This window comes from Amphiura filiformis, chromosome 19, assembly GCF_039555335.1.
Source record: "Amphiura filiformis chromosome 19, Afil_fr2py, whole genome shotgun sequence".
In the NCBI taxonomy this organism is placed as follows: Eukaryota; Metazoa; Echinodermata; class Ophiuroidea; order Amphilepidida; family Amphiuridae; genus Amphiura; species Amphiura filiformis.
The window spans coordinates 35,654,195-35,674,406 of NC_092646.1; the positions used below are offsets into that span (position 1 = coordinate 35,654,195).

The 20,212-nt window shown below is 35.7% G+C and overlaps 1 protein-coding gene across 1 annotated transcript in view; it reads right to left on the reverse strand.

Annotated features, from left to right (window-relative positions):
* LOC140141229 (endoribonuclease ZC3H12A-like) overlaps positions 1 to 19,844 on the reverse strand; it is a 35,502-nt gene extending 15,658 nt beyond the window's left edge. Inside the window, exon 1 of the mRNA XM_072163026.1 lies at positions 19,468 to 19,844. The gene's annotated coding sequence lies outside the window, so the exon portion shown is untranslated. The remainder of the gene's footprint in view (positions 1 to 19,467) is intronic.
* Between the last annotated feature and the right edge of the window lie 368 nt (positions 19,845 to 20,212).

Here is a 20,212-nt window from a genome sequence, read left to right on the forward strand (position 1 = left end):
TGTAGGTGGGATGAAAAGCCGACGATCAATTGGAAATTTTGACCTTTCGTATTGAAGATATGGATTTTTTTTCCCAAAACACCAAAAAAAATTAGGTCTTTTTGGGAAAAAAATCCATATATCTTCAATATGAAATGTCAAAATTTTCAATTGACCGTCGGCTTTTCCTCCCAGCTACATACACTTTAAGAATATATCATTAGATTTATATAATTTACCGAGGACTTTATATATCAAAATTTGAAAAATATCAAATTTTTATAATTTGTCATAAAATTTGTATTATATTGTGATTTTCAAAAATGAAAATTATTTGATATCAGAAAGACATGCTTTGTATTCAGAATGCAATTCGATACGTCTGAGGTGCTCTCATGTCCCACAAAAAATACTGTCGAAACGCAATAAACACTCATTCTAGATCCCTTAAAAGAGTGGTTTCAAGGTACAGGTATGATAGAAAATCACTCCAAAAAGAGTGAAAACCACTCCTAAAGGAGTAGAAACCACTCTTTCAAGGTATCACACATCTAGTGGTCTATTAGGAGTGGTTTCTTTTAGGAGTTTTTTTGAACCTTTTGAGAGTGATTTTCACTCTTCTTCCTTTTCTAGAGAGTGAGTTTTTCACTTTTATATTATGACTATGAGCGTACTTAAGTTATTGGTTTGTTTTATGGTCCAAGTTAGAAATTTGGAAAGAACCTGAGAATCTATTCAAATTGCTCATCCCCTCCCTCCACATAGCTGGTAAAATATGCCTTAAATATTGAGATATTTAAGGGGCCAGGGCAAGACCATGCACGGACCATAGAAAGAATTCATTAGTTTTGTTAGTAAAAGGAGGTGGCATCAAATTTTGAAACTATAGGCCTAACTCAAAAATGTGGAATTTTGGTGGATTAATCAACTCACAATAAAACAATGCATCATGATATCAATGGCCAATAACACCTGAAATGATTCAATTTTAAAGAAATGTCATGAATCATGATTATGGAATAAAAAATATTCATCAATGACCACGCTTTTTTTTCCTTCTAATTAATCACGTTAATTTCAAAGTGAGAACCGAATTTCAATTGTCTTATCATTCAGTTGATATACCATGACCATTGGACTGTGCATGTTCATATTAGGCCATATAAAATTAATATTTTGGTTCTCGTCCAGAGGATTTTCATGAATTGATGAGGGAGGGAGGTGTTTTTTTTGTTTTTGTTTTTTCAATGTAAAATCAGCATTGTCAGTAGTTTTCGGTCTTTTCCAACAGTGCTCGAGGAAACGATGAGGCACTTTTTTTTTTTTTTAATGTGAGATTCTTAGTGATAAACACCCTAGAGTACCACAAAAATTCTCTAATAAACTTATAATGTATGAAAAATTCATAAATCATTCCAAAGTCTAAAATAATTGAAAAATCTATAAAAAAAAAAAAACGACAAATCCCAGAAATTGAGGAGGGAGGGGACGAGAACCAAAACATTAATTTTATACGGCCTTACCAACATTTGTACATGTGCGTACGTACGCGTACATATACCTGCATGTACTATACAATTTGTAAATAGTAGTATGTACATAACAGGTGGGTGGATCTACAGATAGGTGACCAACTCAACGCTTTAATTCACTTGTATTATATGAGTATATGACTCAGTGGGCAACTCATATTTTTTGTTTATTTACAAAGAAACTTGCACAACCATTTTAATCCGGTCGATGAAATTTGCATCTTTGTCTTTAGAGTTACCCAACCTGATATTTAAATACTCATAATTGAGTCCATCAAGTAACTGATTCAGATGGAAATTTTCCACTATAAATGTTTAGATCAAGTTTGCAATTGTACATATCTAAGAAAAGAGTGGTACAGTGGTAAACGGATTATACATTTGTATGTAGATCGATTAGTCCCTAAGAAAACCAAACAAGGTCCATAATAAACCCCAATCCTTACTCTAGCCCTAAGGCCAAAAAAAAAAAATTTGTTGTGTTGCCCTCAACCGTCCGGTCCTAAATCCTGAAAAATCAGGGTGGGTATTTTTTTTTTTTTTTTTTTTTTTTTTTTTTTTTGGAATGATGATTTTTACAGATTTGTTCAAAAAATCAATGTTTTTCACTTAAAATTAATATTATATTGAAAGACTAGTCTTTAATTGATGTCTAACAGGTATCCAGAAGTCAAAATTGACAAATGTCCCTAATTGAAGAAGCATTATTTAATATTTGAGGGATTTTTTAAAATCTGAAGGTTAAAAAAAAAAAAAAAAAAAAAAAAAAAAAATCCGACCCCAATGCGTAGGTGGGTTTTTCATTGTACTGCAGAGTGCAGACAATACAGGAACTTGGGTGATTTTTTGACAAATAATACAAGGTTGCCAAACTTATGATTTGGTAGCCCAATCTGGAACACAAAGATTTGACTTTGAAAGAATAAGCCTACTTTGCAACACTTTGTTAAAGATATGCCATGCACAAAGGGTGTACGAGACACGTTAGGTAATTTCAAGTCCCATACTAAGCAATTTTTAGGAGAAATAAAAAAAACCATCATGGCAATTGTAATTGCCTAGGCTGCATTTAAAAAAAAATCCGACCGCCCGACCCAACTTTCCCATTTTTCCACTTGAGGGCAACACAACAATATTTTTGTTTTGGCCTAATCTGCAAAACCTGTAACATAAGCCATCAATGGCTCCTCTAACACCAACATAAACATAGGACCTGAGACAAGAATACCTAGCTCTGCCGCTAATCCTAAACACTGACCCTAACCCTAAATCTAATCTAAAATGCCCTAAACCTTAACCCTTTTCAATGAATTTGATCTAATGACCCTTCGAACAAATGAGCTGTGCCCGGTAAATGTACTGTACAATGTATAGTACAAGTTACCAATGATGGTGATACCATGAAGGCTGAGGTTCACCACAGGACAGATAACTTCCCAACATGCTGCACTTTTTCAAAGCAAAACCTGTATTTGTGATCTAGTTGGCTATTGTACAGTAAATCAGTTTAGAAATCACAGATTTCACACAAGAGTATAATTTATGATAAACTGTCAATTTTCATGCAACTTTTTCGCTCTAAATGTGGAGCAACCAAAATTCAATTCCATGCTTGCTTAATTTGAACTACATAATACGACCATTTTGTAAAGGTATAGGAGCGAAATTGCAATAGTGTGTAAGAGGCTGAAATCTGTCTTTTACACTTGAAAGATTCTAACTTGTTTCTAGTTGTTTACCGTTTCTTGTTATTTAAACCCTAAACTCTAAATTCCTATTCAAAAGCATATAAAAAATGAACGGTGTTTCTTTCCTGCATTTGACGACTAAATATACCTCATTTGAGTGATATCTCTAATAAACCATAATTGTTTCTTTTTACACAGCAAACTTTCTATACTGGCATCACATCATCATCATGGAAGCCTGCTGAGGTTAAAGAGCTGGAGAATGCTCTTCAAAAGCTCTTCAAGAAGAGCTTTAGAAGAGCACCTGTGGCCATTCGAGCATAAAGAAAGATCACATTGATGGAGCTTTAAGGAAGTGCGGTTACCCGGACTGGGCCTTTGAGCAGGCCAAAAGAAAAATTGACGCCAAAAAAGCCCCAGTAACCCCCAATGAAGACTCTGAACAAGCCACTCTTAAAACACTGATAACTATCCCCTATTGTGCTGGTGTCTCTGAAAGAGTAAAGAACATCTATAAACTCTTCGGCATCACAACAGCGTTTAAGCCGGTAAATAAATTGCGGAAAACTAGTGCATGTTAAAGATAAGCCCCCCAGAGACAAACAGTCTAACCTTGTCTACGGTTATAAGTGTGGGGATTCGGACTGCACAGAAGCGTATGTAGGAGAAACAAAGCAATCCCTTAAAGCTCGTCTTGGTCAACATAGACGGCCTAGTTCTACTGACTGGCAACCGGATTCTGCTATATACGCTCATGCCAAAACTTCCGGACATCAAATCGACACGGAGGATGTTATCATTCTAGATCGTGAGGAGAGGTGGTTTGAGCGGGGAGTTCGTGAAGCGATTTGGGAACGAGTGGAGAAGCCATCCTCAACAAACGAGGGGCCTGAGATTCCAAAATTGTAAGTTATTCCAGTATTTTATTTATAATTCACCTCTGTTTCTACGACTGGATGAATCATAATATACATCAACACATAAAGAATTTATCATATCATCAAGTGTTTGAGGAGCTATAAAATCGCTCTTGCAAACTTAAGAGGAGCCGTAGAGACGTGATTGCTCCCGCTCCTCTCAAAAGGCAGTCCCTGGACCAATGTCACTTTTTAAAAAACATTTTTGTTTTACCTTGCTACATCTCTGTAAGTGTAAGGCAATTCTTGTGCTTGTCATAATTCTTCAGACAAAAGTATATATCGGCATTGCAGTTGAGCTTGCTTAATTTTGTACAAAGTCGAACATCACCACTGCTAGCCAGCCAGACTCTCTTAAGTATTTTGTTCATTTGTTTGGGGATTTTGGGGGAGAGGGGGTTCAGGTAGAATTGTAATTTGGGAGAAATCAAAATACAAGTTGAAGGTACTTTGTTTCTATTTTTAGTGATCATTCTCCACCCTTTTTCACATTCATCTTCGAGGTTTTTAAAAAAAAAAGTTTGGGTTTTTCATCATCAGTATCATCATCAATAAAACCACTGATCAATTGTCTATTCTCAATTGTGTTGGCACACCTTGTTACAAACACAGGTAGGTGACTCCATGCTATTTTAAACAAAGGGTAACTGGGAAACCCAGGCCCTGGGAGCAACAAACTTTCAATTACCTATAAAAAAAGGGTCAACAAACTTGTGTTTACTACTTAAGCTTTATATAAAAAATTGTTTTAAAAAAAAGAAGGAAAAAAAGACAAATTGAGTCAGATATTTTGCCCAGTGGCGTAACTAGGGTTGGTAGCGCCTGGGGCAAGAAAACAAATTGGCACCCCTACCCGAGAATATCTTAGACGGGGGACTCAACCCCCTATTTTTGAAACAATTCCGCACGGGCACACAAAATTTTGGACAAATAAGGCCTACCACTAATTAATTTTGGTTACTAGAAGTTGAATATTGGTCTTAAAATGTTCTTTCAATTGATTTTTGTTGATCTAAAGGTTGCGCCCGGGGCACGTTGCCCCCCTACCCCCTAGTTACGCCTTTTTTGGCACAGGTCTGTACAACCAAATTCTATCAAATGTCTGAATAGAATGACCTTCTAAATAAAACCATCCAGTTTGTGATTATTGATTACTTTTGACTTCAGATATAACTGCATTGTATTTTTATGCACGTCAAGACTCACCAAAGTCCCATTTTGTAACTTTCATTTCATAATTTTAATAAGCCCCTCCCAAAAGAAAAAGACATTGGCCCTGTTTTCAGGGTCTATGTTCAAGAAGACTATTGGCTGAGGTTAAAAACTATAAACAGTGAGCTCGAGCACCCCAGCTCTTGCTGCTTGGCTTTGTCAAGTCCCCCCGATAGCCGAGGTCCTTCCAGAAGGACTAATGAGGCTGAATATGGTACGCTGCAGGTGTTTGGGGATTGATTATTTTCACAACTTTCACAATCTGCTTGAATTTTACAAATTTTGGTTTTTACCAGTTTTGGGGTTTCTACTGTATTTTAAATAAGCATCATCAATTTATATAATCAATTACACTTTGTTATCATTTATGGTGGAGCAGCTGGGCTTATTTTAAGGAAAGGGTAATAGGGGAAACCCATTACCAAAAAAAAAAGCAAGCGGGAAGTCGGGAACATCAACTGTCTTTACATGTACACAAACTTATGTCAACAAACTTTTTCCTTAAAAACTCATCCATGCATTTAAATACAAAGAAAAACACAAACATTGTCTAGCTGGCCAGTAGACACATGGGTCATCAAACTTTTCTATTAAAACCCTGTCCAATAATTTACATTTTAAGACAAATAATGAAATCTGATGCAATGCACTCTTTTTTCTTCCTCTTTTTTGAACAAAATATCAGTTAAATTTGTTTTTCTAGTTTTTTATTTGAACTCTCCAACAAAAATTAAGCAAGTTGTATACATGTAGTGGTGTCTCACATTGTATTTTGATTGTCAATTCCCACAATTCATAGCTCATTAGGCAAATCGCAAATTATGCGCTGCACATATTGAAATTTCTGGTCGCATGCACAGAAATGATGGTCCGAGTACTCATCCTCATGGATGAGTATCATAGTTTCTGTATAGGATAATGGCCAAGGATTAGAACGTGAGTGGGTAAGAATGGCTGAGCAGCGGGCGCGAAGCCATTCTTACCCACTCACGCTCTAATCCGCGCCATTAACCGACTTAATACACACCTATGACGTCGCGCTATTGTTTTACCGCTCCATTATTTTTCACGAATGGAGTGTTATTGAAATAGGTTGCTCTTTACAAATTGATCAATTACTCATTGATGCCGGACAATACACTAATATAATGATCGTACTAAATTTTAGGTGCGAGTGCAAAAATAGTCCGACTCAGCTTTATGTAAAATTTCTATAGAAATACCCATCATATCACGATCCAGGTGTTTAGTTCAAATCATCCGTAACCACCTTCTTGAATTATAAAGATTTAAAATGTTTGTTACACAAATTGAATAAACGTAGATTCGTAAAATCATTAAAGTGATTAGACCATCAATAGTTCTTTATGCCCACTTCTAATGTATTAACTGTTGAAGTAGTTGCGTCATGTTGCGTTTAGGTCTCTATTTTGCATAATAAGGAAAATTGGCAAAAGGTCATATAGCATGTATAGGCTCATATGAAATGGTCATTACAGTTGTCAACCTCAAGAAAACTACACCTATCGCTATACCTGAGCAATGATACTCTTCTCTGTGAATCGAAGTTTACGATTTTGGAACAACCATGCAATTATGGACACTATTGTTTATCTTGGATAATTTTGTGATGGAATCATTCCGAGGATATATATCGTTGATTCGCAGCAGAAGGACCAAAATCAGGTACGAAAAGGTACGAAAATTTTAAATGTACTACAACACATTTTACCTAGGCCTATTATTGTCCTTGAACTTTGTCGGCAAAAAACAAAACAAACTTCGCCGCCTTTTCGACGCGAAATAAAAGCCACCTCAACTTCCAGTCCCCTTCCGAAATCAAATGGAGCGTCCCTAACATTGTAATATTTAATTACCGTAAAATGGGGGTAACTTCGGTAAGCGGGTAACTTTGGTCGTTCAAATATATTTTTAAATGGTCATATTTCCATTACAGCAATATTGTTTTTAGTCATATTTGGTCTCAATTTGTTAAGAAATATATTTGGAAGAAGTCGCTCATGTCCAATTTCTTTGAAAGTTACTGAAAATATTGGCATTTTGACCAAAAATGAGCATTTTTTACATTTTTTCAGACAAAATAAAAATCGATATTTGTGAGCAAGGATGCGTGCTTGCTTAATTTTGCTTGGGGATAAATGTCACAAAAAACAAAACCTTGCCCATATACAGCGAAGATCAATTTTTTTCATTTTCTTTTCTTCATGGAATGTAATACTCTGACCAAAGTTGCCCCAAATGCGGGGTAACTTTGGTCAGGCTATTTTCAACCCCTAGGGCACCCTTTCAAAATTATTCAAAAATCTTTTTCAACTTCAAGGTGTAGAAGGGAACCCTAACGTCATAAAAAGAGATAATTAGAAATATATTTGGTTTTGTTTGGAAGCAGTGGTTTAAAACTCTGAAAAGTGCCCAAAGTTACCCGTTTTACGGTATCGGATAGGCCTACTGATCGATGTAAGTAAATATTCAAGCATGCCAAAATACCATCAGATGAAACATCAGATATACTAATGACAAATAAAAATTATACAGAAAATAGACCAGGGACAGACTTAGGTTTCACTTTTCTACTGGCCCTCCAGGCCAGTGAAATGGCAAATCTAGTGGCCCTGCAATAAATTTACTGGCCCAGCTTTTTCAATATGTTCTACTGCAAAAAAAAAAGAAACCCGAACTTTTTTGTCGGTGCTTTTGGGGGAAAATCTATATCAATTTTTAATCATTTGTCATCATACAATGCATGTGTATCATATCGCAAATATCAAAAAATCAAAATTATTTGATATTCCTCGCTTTCAAAATGCAATTCGATATATCTGATGTGCTCTCACAAAAAATATGTAGAAACATCACTATCCGAGCCCTTAAAGTCAAGTAAACCTGTAAATTTTAATTTGTTTTGTACTGAATGTACTCAATGTAGAGAGTGTAGTCACTAACACAAGTTCAGTCAGTAGTCCTGCCTTTTTTAGTTCCAAAAGTTTCAAACTAGGCGGTATTTGCAGTATCGCTATCATCATCAGATATAATTATGTATTGCATGGAAGAGCTAAGTAGTACATATAGGCCTACTACCATTTGTAAAAAGCGGCCGTATATTTCCAACTAGCAACGCAAGAATAAGAATATATTATATTAAAATATTACACAAAAAAATCATTGAATAAAGATATAAATTTCAAGTGATAGGCAGAGCAGAAAACTGTGTAGATATGACCATCACTGATATCTTGTCTCGTAAGTGTTACATCAGGCTCAAAAATCTAGTATTCGCTTGGCCAGCATTGTTGAAGTTTACTGGCCCGACCTTAAAATCCACTGGCCCCGGGCCACCGGCCACTGCTTAAATCCGTCCCTGAAATAGACCTACTGTGGCTTTTATCATTATTAAACATGCCCGAAGAGAACGATTTGAAAATAAACAGATTCATAGGCCTAAATACATTGATACAGAATGTGTATTATGTATATGTAGCAATGTTGCCCAAAATATGACAAATTATATGTAGGGCCTAAGCCACTGAAAACGATAAAAATATAAAGAAGGAAAAAAATGTTATAAAAAACAGTAAGCGAGAAAGAAAGGTCCAAATAAATAAAAGTAAAGGCCTACGGTAAGTAAAGCCTAAGTGAGGGTAAAACACATCTTGCATAATAAGTACAACGTACTTAGCCAACAATTTAACCTGCCCGTTTTGATCTTGACTTGCTTTTCACAGATTGCATTGTAAGGGCTCGGATAGCTAACGTTTTTACGTATTTTGTTTGTGGCACGAAGAGCAAATCAGACACATCCTTCTGATATCAAATAATTTAGATTTTTATTAAATTCGCGATACAATACACATTTTAAGGCAAATTATTAAAAATTGATATTTTTGAAATTTAACAGTCCTCAAAGTAAATTGTATAAATCTAACGATATGCAGTAAATAGTAGGAAGTTGGGTTGAACAGTCGTCAATCATATGAAAATTGTGACCTTCATTACTAAAGATATAGATTTTTTCCTCAAAACACTAAAAAATGTAGGTCTTTTTGGAAACAAATGTTTAAGTTCTATATATGAAAGGTCAAATTTTCAATTGAGTCGGCTTTTCATCCCAGCTACATACATTGTAGGCCTATAGTTTAATTACATATCATTAGATTTATAAAGTTTACTTCGAGGACTGTTACATTTGGAAAAATATAAAAATATGAAATTTTAATAATTTGTATTATATCGCTAATTTCACAAAATCAAAATTATTATTATTATTAGATATAGGGACAATCCTCGTATTCAGCATGCAATTCGATATGTCTGATGTGCTCTCAGGTCCCATGACAATACTGTGCAAATGTTGCTATCCGCTTCCTCAATTTATTGTATTAATGAAAATCATTTTCTTCTTGTTTTTCAGTATCATTGTTTTGCATGAATGAAGTGATGATAACAATACCGCACTTTTCGCAAATACTTGCTTTTCAAAAGTGCAATTGTTATTTTAACTTCATTCTTAAATGCCAGTACTTTTTCCCTGAAAAGTATTTGCTTTTCAGAGAAAAGAGAAAGGCATTTACGAATGGCGTGTTATTGTGATCATCGCTCCATTCGTGGAAAATAATGGAGCGGTAAAACAATAGCGCGACGTCATAGGTGTGTATTAAGCTACGAGAATTACTGAAATGAGACCTGCTCTCTGTAAAAATGAGCATAAAATTGACAAAATAACTTTCTGAGATATTCCTGATTTGAATTCCTAATTTTCAAAGAATAACATCACATGTTTATGGACTTTTAAAGTGCCATGGCAACTTTGCACTTATTTTGTAGGAGCAGGGAATATATAGGTACCCTCGCATTTTGCCTCAACAATATTGCTTCCAGCTCCATTCAGTTTATCAACATAAGCTTATAAAAATCACAACATTGAAAGGGTAGCAGAGGAAGTGGCACCACCAGTACCAATATCTGTGATACAATGTATCTAGAGTATCTTCAATGCCCCCCACACGTACACGTATATGTTGAAATTGCATTTTTAATTAACTTGACCATTTATGATCTACATTGTAAACTTCAAACAATAACAAACAAGCAAAAATGTATGAACCGTAGGCCTACAATAAACCAATTTTATACTCAGAGTCAGTAAACTCACCTGCGGTCTGAAGTGTGAAGATACATGTAGACCGTCTGGTTTATGTGTAACTAAAACCATTTTATTTAACAGTATTTAAAAACTTTTCAGACACATACCGGTACAGTTTTACGAACAAGAGTGAAATAGATACTGACAAGATAGGAGTAAAACATTTTATATTTAAGGAATCATGTTTGTTTACATTGAGGTATGTTTTCACATGGTTTCCAAAACTATCAAAAGCATTGAAATACGTCACAAGTTCAAAGTATTACCAGAAAACTCCAGATGAGTTGCCTTGTTTTATCTAAGTCACACCCCCTAGTAGAGAGTCTGCAAGCGTTGTAACTCTAGTTCACACTGACATTTCACCAAGTGCACTGATTGGAACATGGATGCGATAGCTGCCCTATAAACATTTGACAATTTCTGTATTCTATATCCTACACAATCTTTAAAAATATGACACCTGGCAGCTATTTGCAAACATTCAATGTATGCAACAACAATGCTTTTTATGGTATGATTGACATTCAAACCTTCCAACTATTTTCACTGTCGGTGTCTCTTTCAGTTTAGTTACCCCGGTTTCTAACTGGAGTAATCATGGTAACGAGTCTAAACAAATTTACACAGGGAAAATGCATTCCAGTTCTGTGGATGCACGCTAAAGGTCATTGGTGCCTGACAAATGGCTCAGTGTGCATGTGACAATACTACCATGGTTACTAGTAAAGTTTTGATTATGATGCTCTGCATTAGAGCATATTAAATTTTTTGTAAATTGAAACGCGCCAATATTTAGTATTTGCACACAATATGTAAACAAGTACTCCCCATTCCAGAAAAAAAATTTGGAGTAAAATATATTATTATCCCGTTTTGCCAAATGAAACGAGGGAATAGCTAAATCCTACATGTAGCCTATGTAGGCCTAAATCCTTTAGTTAGTCCTACCTGGCAATGAAAGCAACATTTTAATATTTTGTCATTTTTGGAAATAAAGGCCAAAAACATGCATTTTTAGGGCATTTTTCAACCTTTTTGCATAATCTGTGAGAATCAATTTCAAGTTAATGCATTCTAATTTTTGGAAAACACATTTTCCAATTTTTTTCAAAACCAATTCTAAGCACAAATAACATACAAAACAATATTAAAATTATGAGCTAACTCTTACCAAGATTTTGAATGCTTAGACATATGTGCCAAGTCTTACAATTTTGTGACTAATGACTACAATTGCAAGAAAACATGCAAATTGCATGTTTTTGGACCATTTTCCCTGAAATTGCAAAAATATTAAAATTTATTGCCAAATACAATTTACGCCTAACGGGTATAGCGCTTAAAAAAGTTGCTCAAATGATACATGTTTAAGGGCTGGGGTATGAACGTTTGGACAGTATTTATTGTGGGACATCAGAGCACATCAGACATATCGAATTGCATTCTGAATATGAAGAATGTCATTCTGATATCAATAATTTTGATTTTTGAAATTCGCAATTTAATACACATTTTATGGCAAATCATTAAAAATTGATATTTTTGATATTTAACAGTACTTGAAGTAAACTTTATAAATCTGATGATTTATACTTAAAGTGTATGTAGGTGGGATGAAAAGCCGACGATCAATTGAAAATTTTGACCTTTCAGATTGAAGATATGGATTTTTTTCCCAAAACACCAAAAAAAAAATTAGGTCGCTTTTGGGAAAAAATCCATATCTTCAATATGAAAGGTCAAAATTTTCAATTGACCGTCGGCTTTTCCTCCCTGCTACATACACTTTAAGAATATATCATTAGATTTATATAATTTACTTCGAGGACTGTTATATATCAAAATTTGAAAAATATCAAATTTTTATAATTTGTCATAAAATTTTTATTATATTGTGATTTTCAAAAAATGAAAATTATTTGATATCGGAAAGACATGCTTCGTATTCAGAATGCAATTCGATAGGTCTGAGGTGCTCTCATGTCCCACAAAAAATATTGTCGAAACGCAATAAACGCTCATTTTAGATCCCTTAAGCTGTTTAAAATTGCACATTTTGCTCTGAAGATACAGAATAAGTCATCAAATTCAAAATACATTTCGGTAACATAAACTTAACCCTGGAATTATGGAAACTTTTGGGCCTCATAACTGCTAAATTGTTGGTAAAAAGTATACAGGATGACAAAGACTTTATAAATTCAAATTTGGGCCAAAATGCTCATTTTTTGAGAAAATCCAACAAAATTGGGGGTTTTTTTTTGGCCCAAAATTTTTCGGTCAACGTTAGAAACAACTTTTTGGGCAAACATTTTTTTTAATTAATTTTTAAAAACTATCTATCTATCTAAGCTACGTTGCTGCTAACCAAGACTCTGAAAAAGGTAACTTTTTAAGCAAATATCTATCTATCATTTTTTTAAATTTTGACCAACTTTTTCTTAACTTTGCTGTGCCAGAACATGACCTTGGAGCAGCTAGAGGTCCTAGTGTACAGCTCTGGGACACTTTTGTTGACATTGTCTTCTTCAGGGATGGTAGATTTTTCACAGAAAGGGATCCATGATAAACATTCTGCCTTAATATCTTCTGAAGAGATATGTGTGTATTTCCATTGACCTTCAGTACTGGTATTACAGACTTTCCGCCCGTCCCAGCTAGTCTACGTGCTGTCCACCACCAGCTCTTTGACCCTGTTTTCAGTTCAGTCGTCATCTTCTCTCGCACCAATATGTTATAGCCTTTCAGGGGATAGATGTTTCGTGCCTGATTTATACTCAAGGCGAGACTCAGCTGTTTGAATCCAAATTTTATGTTTTCATATTCACCTAGCGTATGTACATCAGATATTTACTGCGCACTTGTTTCTGATTGGCTGCTGAGGGAGGCATGTCCAGATTGCTTATTATAGAGGGCGACGTTCAACTCAAAAAGTTGCGACCACAGTAAATGGCTCAAATGTGTAATTCCCATAGGGAAAAACTAAATTTTGAAATTTGGACACCAGAAGCAATTTGAGATGTAGTCTAAAAAGTGTTGGTATTTATCCTTGATACAGAAAGAAAAAAAGAAACCCTGTTCTACAGGCGGACAGACCTTTCAAGTAGGGTCGGTCGGCCTGTTTTTTTGTGTGTTTTTTTGGAAATAATTACCCAAAAAATAACCAAAATCTATAAACAATTTGCAAATTCGAAATTTGGGTTGGCATTCATATATGTACAGGAAATTTGTTTCCCAATTTGTTCAAAATCTGGGTCGGTCGGGCCCGTAGAACAGGGTTTTCTTTTTTTCGTCGCCTTAGTTGCATTTTTGTACAGTAAATCATTGTAAGGCATTGTCAATGATGGCCGCAGAAAAATGCAGAATTTCAAAAACGGACATTTGTTTATTTATTTATTTATTTATTTATTTATTATGCTTCATCACTGGCTCATATACAATTACAAAGATAAATATCTATACTATTAAAGAGGAACTTGCCGATAATCGATACTTTGAAGAGGAACTGATCGATTCATCGGTATCATCTCGGAGATTATAGATAAATTATAAATTAATAAATAGATAAATAAATAAGTTCTAGCATTTCCAGATAAATGGTAAATGCATAGATAGATAGATAAATTAATAAATACAAATAATTATTTGGATTTATTCGGTAGATCAACCAATGGTGGCCCGCTTATTTACGGTCCGTTGCTGCGTTGCTATATCGCGGATTACGCACAGGTCGTGGCAACTTCCCGACGCGCTAATGGTAACAAAACTTCCAGTTTCATCTAAGACGGAAAATATCACATCTCTTAGACGGAACTAACAAATTAATGGCTGAGACAAAGGTGGTTTTAAGTTACGTATTTTGAAAATAAATGGTCCAAGTGATCTAATAATTTTGAAAGTGATATTATATTAGTTTATCCGTTCGTGGTGACTTTCGACGGAGAGTGGGCATTATGCGGCATGGTAACCGCAACGGCTATAATAATAAATCAAACAAATCGTTTATGCAAATTATGACTTTCGGATTACGCACAGGTCGTGGCAACTTCCCGACGCGCTAATGGTAACAAAACTTCCAGTTTCATCTAAGACGGAAAATATCACATCTCTTAGACGGAACTAACAAATTAATGGCTGAGACAAAGGTGGTTTTAAGTTACGTATTTTGAAAATAAATGGTCCAAGTGATCTAATAATTTTGAAAGTGATATTAGTTTATCCGCTCGTGGTGACTTTCGACGGAGAGTGGGCATTATGCGGCATGGTAAACAGAACGGCTATAATAATAAATCAACTGCATTCGCTTATGCAAATTATGACTTTCGGAAACTTCTTTTGTGATGACTTTCCAAGATTTTAAATTCAAGGTAGGCCTAGGCATATATACGGTATTTGAAAGTAATTTGAGTTTATTCGCTTCTCATGTTGTGATGAATTTCGATGGGGAGTGTGGGACATTATTAGCAGATTATAGCATGGTATAAAACCGCAACCGCTAAATATCCGTGGCGTAGATTTCTTTTTGACATTAGGGGAGGGATGAAAACATTTCTTGAAGTAAGCATATTAATAGTGAATCCGCATCTTTAGGCAACATTAACAATGGCGTAGATTTCTCTTGACATGGCATGGGGATGGGTCCGCGTTTAAATCAATTTCTTGCAATAGGCCTACAGTGAAGCCAGCATCTTGGCGACAGAATAATTTATGGCAAGCTAATTAGGCCTACTGGTGAATTATATTGTGCAAAAGTGGAACAAATTCGCACGAAGGCCGCAAAAACTGGCACTTTTTAGTTTGGCCAAAAATGAGGTTAATTTTGTCAGAAACCCACATCTATTATACATGTGTGAACTTGGGGTGATTGTACGGACCATTGACCTTATCAAAACATTGGGGGGGTTATACCCACCCCAACACCGAATTTACGCTATGTAACTCAACCTTCTTGAAACCCAATGTTGCTATAGGCCTACTTGATGAAACAGAAACACAGACAGACAGAAAGAAAGAAAGAAAGAAAGAAAAGAAAAAGAGAGAGAGAGAGAGAGAGAAAGAAAGTGAACAAGCAAGAAACAGAAAGAGAAATGGAACGCAGGAAAGAGAGAAACTGAAAGAAAAAAGGGAAAGACAAAGAAAAAATAAGTACAAAGGGGAAGGAAAGAGGGAAAGAAAGAAAGAAAGAAAGAAAGAAAGAAAGAAAGAAAGAAAGAAAGAAAGAGGGAAAGAAAGAAAGAAAGATAGAAAGAAAGGGAAAGAAAGAAAGAAAGAAAGAAAGAAAGAAAGAAAGAAAGAAAGAAAGAAAGAAAGAAAGAAAGAAAGAAAGAAAGAAAGAAAGAAAGAAAGAAAGAAAGAAAGAGAAAGCAAGAAAGAAAGTGAGGGAAAGCAAGAAAGAAAGTGAGGGAAAGCAAGAAAGAGGGAAAGCAAGAAAGAAAGGGAGGGAAAGCAAGAAAGAAAGGGAGGGAAAGCAAGAAAGAAAGGGAGGGAAAGCAAGAAAGAAAGGGAGGGAAAGCAAGAAAGAAAGGGAGGGAAAGCAAGCAAGAAAGAACGGGAAAGCAAGAAAGAAAGAACGGGAAAGCAAGAAAGAAAGAACGGGAAGCGGGAAAGCAAGAAAGAAAGAACGGGAAAGCAAGAAAGAAAAAGAACGGGAAAGCAAGAAAGAAAGAATGGGAAAGCAAGAAAGAAAGAACGGGAAAGCAAGAAAGAAAGAACGGGAAAGTAAGAAAGAAAGAACGTCGTTTGCAAAGTAGAGGCAACAAATGGTAGGCCTACCACATCACTAACCGCGTAATAATTGAGCTGTTAAAAGCGATACCAATTGACATGATTACCATTTCCATCGCTTATACTAACCGATCCCGTTTACTAACCGCTCCATTTACTCATCTAGCGGGGCTCAGCTGCTGGTACCCGCTAGTATTATATAAATATTGCACATACTAATAATCAAGACAAAGTAAAGAATAAAATGCCAGCGAAAAGAATGGGACAAACAGGTGCAAAATCACCTCTAGGACCATCCCACCTTCGATTTTTGAAAACAAATTATTGGGAAAAAAAAAACCCATCACAGCCCCATCCCCATTTGCCCATAACTTTGCTGATTTTTGACCTACAGACATGGTTGACCCCTCATTTTTAAGTTAAATAATCACCTTTTTAAACAAAATAATTTCCATGAGAAATATCCTACTTGAAAATGTTGTGATCATGCCTAGCTGAGGCGATCTGCTGTTGCCAAGTGGAAATTTATGAATGAGCTTTGCACAGTATTTACGCGTTGTTAGCTCCTACTTTGCAACATCACGGTACAATACGCCCGTCAAATGTTTACTGCAAAATATTATTTCTCAATCAATGACTGTCCTACAATGTACATGTACATAGTGTATACTATCATTTTAAATTAGTTCAATCCAGTAACTGTAAACTCAGTATTCATAGCGTTGTATAACTTGTATGCTCGTGTATTAGCATGATTAGTCGCGGAGTAACAAGTGTAGTTGAATGTTCCACGATGTACACAAATTAAATAATTTTTCTATAGTATAGAGTAGATAGACTGACATGACTGAATGAAGTGAAGTCTATCATGACCTAGTACCAGGGTTCCCGTTAAGGTTTTAAAAATGTGCGTCCGTAATGACGCAAGTTTGCTGGCGAGGTTGCAAAACTTGCGTCCAGACAGATTTTTGTGCGTCCATCTGAAATTCTCAATTATGACGATACACACGTACCCCGGGTCTACACCTCATCAAATGTCGATTGTTAAAAAAAAATAAAAGTGCATTTTCGCCGTGATATTCCATCTCCATTCGCTATGATAATTTTTCTCATTTCTGTGTCAGTTTTGGTCCGAAACGTGGTCAAAAACAGGTGCAAAAACATGAGCAAAGTCAGTCAATCTTGAGCAATTTTCGTTCGTACTTTCACTTCCGCATTTCTGTTTTTAAATTAACGTGCTGTTGATGCTACAAAAACTAAAACACGCGCTGCCACAAATAATACGAAAAAGGGTTATCATTTGGATTTTGTTTTTAAAATTGCTTTTATTCATCGTAACAATAATACTAATAAAGGAAACCTAGATTATTTATGAGAAAATAAATTTAAAATATTAAAAATTGAATATTGTCAGGTTGTGATAATAAATAAATAAACATTAACTGCACGTGCTTGCATGTAAACAAATCAATCGGGTATTCCCCAGGCCATAGCGATCGTTCGGAAAGCAAAAAAAAGTGCACGATTTCCTGACGTTGCATTTACAAATATTGCAGAATTTACTTCAATTCTCAGCAGGTGGGTCAAAATTTTGGGGCTTTTATTATCTTAAAAATATAAAAGAATAAAATTTCTTATCTTTATCATCAATTAATGATAAAATTTCGAAGTTTTGTCTGCGTCCACATGTATGTTACATGGACGCAAAATACTTGATTAGCCATGTGAACTTGCGTCCAAATTTGTAAAATACGCGTCTGGACGCAATGACGCACACTAACGGGAAGCCTGCCTAGTACTGTAGTGCGAGGAACCCATACCGTAGTAGCTCTGCACAACGGTATGGGATGAAGTGTATACAAAAAGCTAGTGCAACGTTGCACTAAAAAATACAAGGCTCCTGTAGCTTTAAAAATAGTTGCATGTTTGTCATAATATTAATTACACAGCTTCTTGTACTTCTTGTCTAAACTCTTATGCTTGTAATTGTAATTAATACCCAATTATTTATCCAGAATAAATAAAAATTCATTTCACACATGATCCACATCGGCGCACCAAAACTGAGATGGCACTTCAGTGCGTGGCAAACTTAGATAGGGCAGCACCAATACGAAAATGTCATACCGATAAATGAGGTGTCTGTTTTGCCCGTTATTTAAGTTTGTGTTGCGAACTAATCATGACCATGAACTACCATGCATGACTCTTTTTCTTCTTTGTTGATACTGTCCAACACCCTTTTTATTTCAAAAGAGTCAACCGGACAGGACTGTGCGCATGTGGTTTACTTGTTACTTTTTTGCTGTTGTTGATTTGTAGTATTCTTTCACCGCTTCTGAGAAGTTTTCCTTGTCCGGGATTGTAGTTAAGTTGCTGGGTATAAAGAGTTCCAGTCAACCAAAGTTCTGGGAGTAAAACTGTACTTAAAACAGTCTTTATTGGTGGCGATAGGTTTAAAATTGTTTGCTGTAGTTGATGTATGCCTTAGATTCCGGTTGACCGGACGCAGGGCCTTTTGCACTGGAATTGCGAGGTGACCCGCGATTGCCTGGTGGAAAATTGTCAATCTTGTGGCTTTCCTTCTGTCGTTGAGGTTCTCCCACTCTAGTTCTTTCTCCAACAATGAATTGCTTCAAGACAGCAGTGGATAAAGCCCTAGCGAAGAAGTTCAACAAATTTACATTTGGAGTTGGATGTCTCTGGCAACAAGTTTCCAATTAAAGTATTTTCCATGGCATATACCTAAGTTTTCATGCAGTGAATAATAGGATGAAATTGGGTGGGCATCACAGGGCAACAACCCTATTTCCAGAGCCCGAAGAACAGGTGAATACAGGCAGTGTTCGAAATAAGCACTTATCCTCTTGTCCTCTTGTCCAAAAATCACTGGGGACAACCAAATTGAGCTATGTACTTATCCCCTGGACAACCATTATATTTTACCTCCAAATATATGACACATTTTGGGGACAACCAAATTGTTTTGAGGACAAGCAGAATTTATGCTTTAGTTGTCCTCGGGACAACCTCCATATTTTCCCTATTTCGAACACTGAATACAGGTGAATTCATTGCTGTAACGCTTGACCTCCTCTTGTAGTTACCTGTGACGAATCGTGCTGCACGATTTTGAATTGCTTCAATTTTATTTATTTGACTCTATTATTGATTTCAATTTTCATAAACTAGATACCAAAAATATAAATTCATATTATTTCTTCATCAAAAACTAGACTGATGTTAACACTTACTTTTGCTTTTATTGCACTTTCCTTCTCGCCAATAATTTCAACCCAAACTGGTGCAGAATTCGAACCTCCTATTCCAGCTGCACTGTGTTGATTCAATTCGGGAGTTTCACATCAACACCGAATAAATTCACTATTTTCCGTCGGTGCTGTTCCACCAACCGACACTGGCCTACACTTAGTGTGAAATCCATGGTTATCACAGTAATCCCTTATTCCTCTTTTTGCTGCTCTTGTACATAGTTTATCGTTTAATAATGAGTATTTCTTCGTCCGTAGACCAATGCAATTGCAAAACTTGCGATGACACATCTCATCCGCCTTCCATTTTGTAAATGAACTTTTCCGGATAAGTGGTGTTTCTAGAATGTAATCAATCTTTGGAACGCGGATGTTGTAGCTGTCCGTGTTTCTACGTGCTGGGTGCATCATGTGCATAATTGGTGATTAATTTTTAAATCACTCCATGCAAATTATGCAAATCATCGGGACGGTGTAGTAAGTTGAGATGCTAATAGGCCTATAATCCTTACACTTGGAACAATAATCACAATTTCAAAACTGAACCATATTGGGGTAAATTTGTTTTTGTAATAGATGCACTATCTAATCGTTCTATAAGTTCTTTTGTTCCTTTTGTTTTATTAGCTTTTTAGAGGCACGCATACCACACTCTCAAACCAGATGTGGAGTTTGGAATAGGCCAGTTTGTCACTTTTAAAAGCTTTTAAAACTGGACCTTCCATTC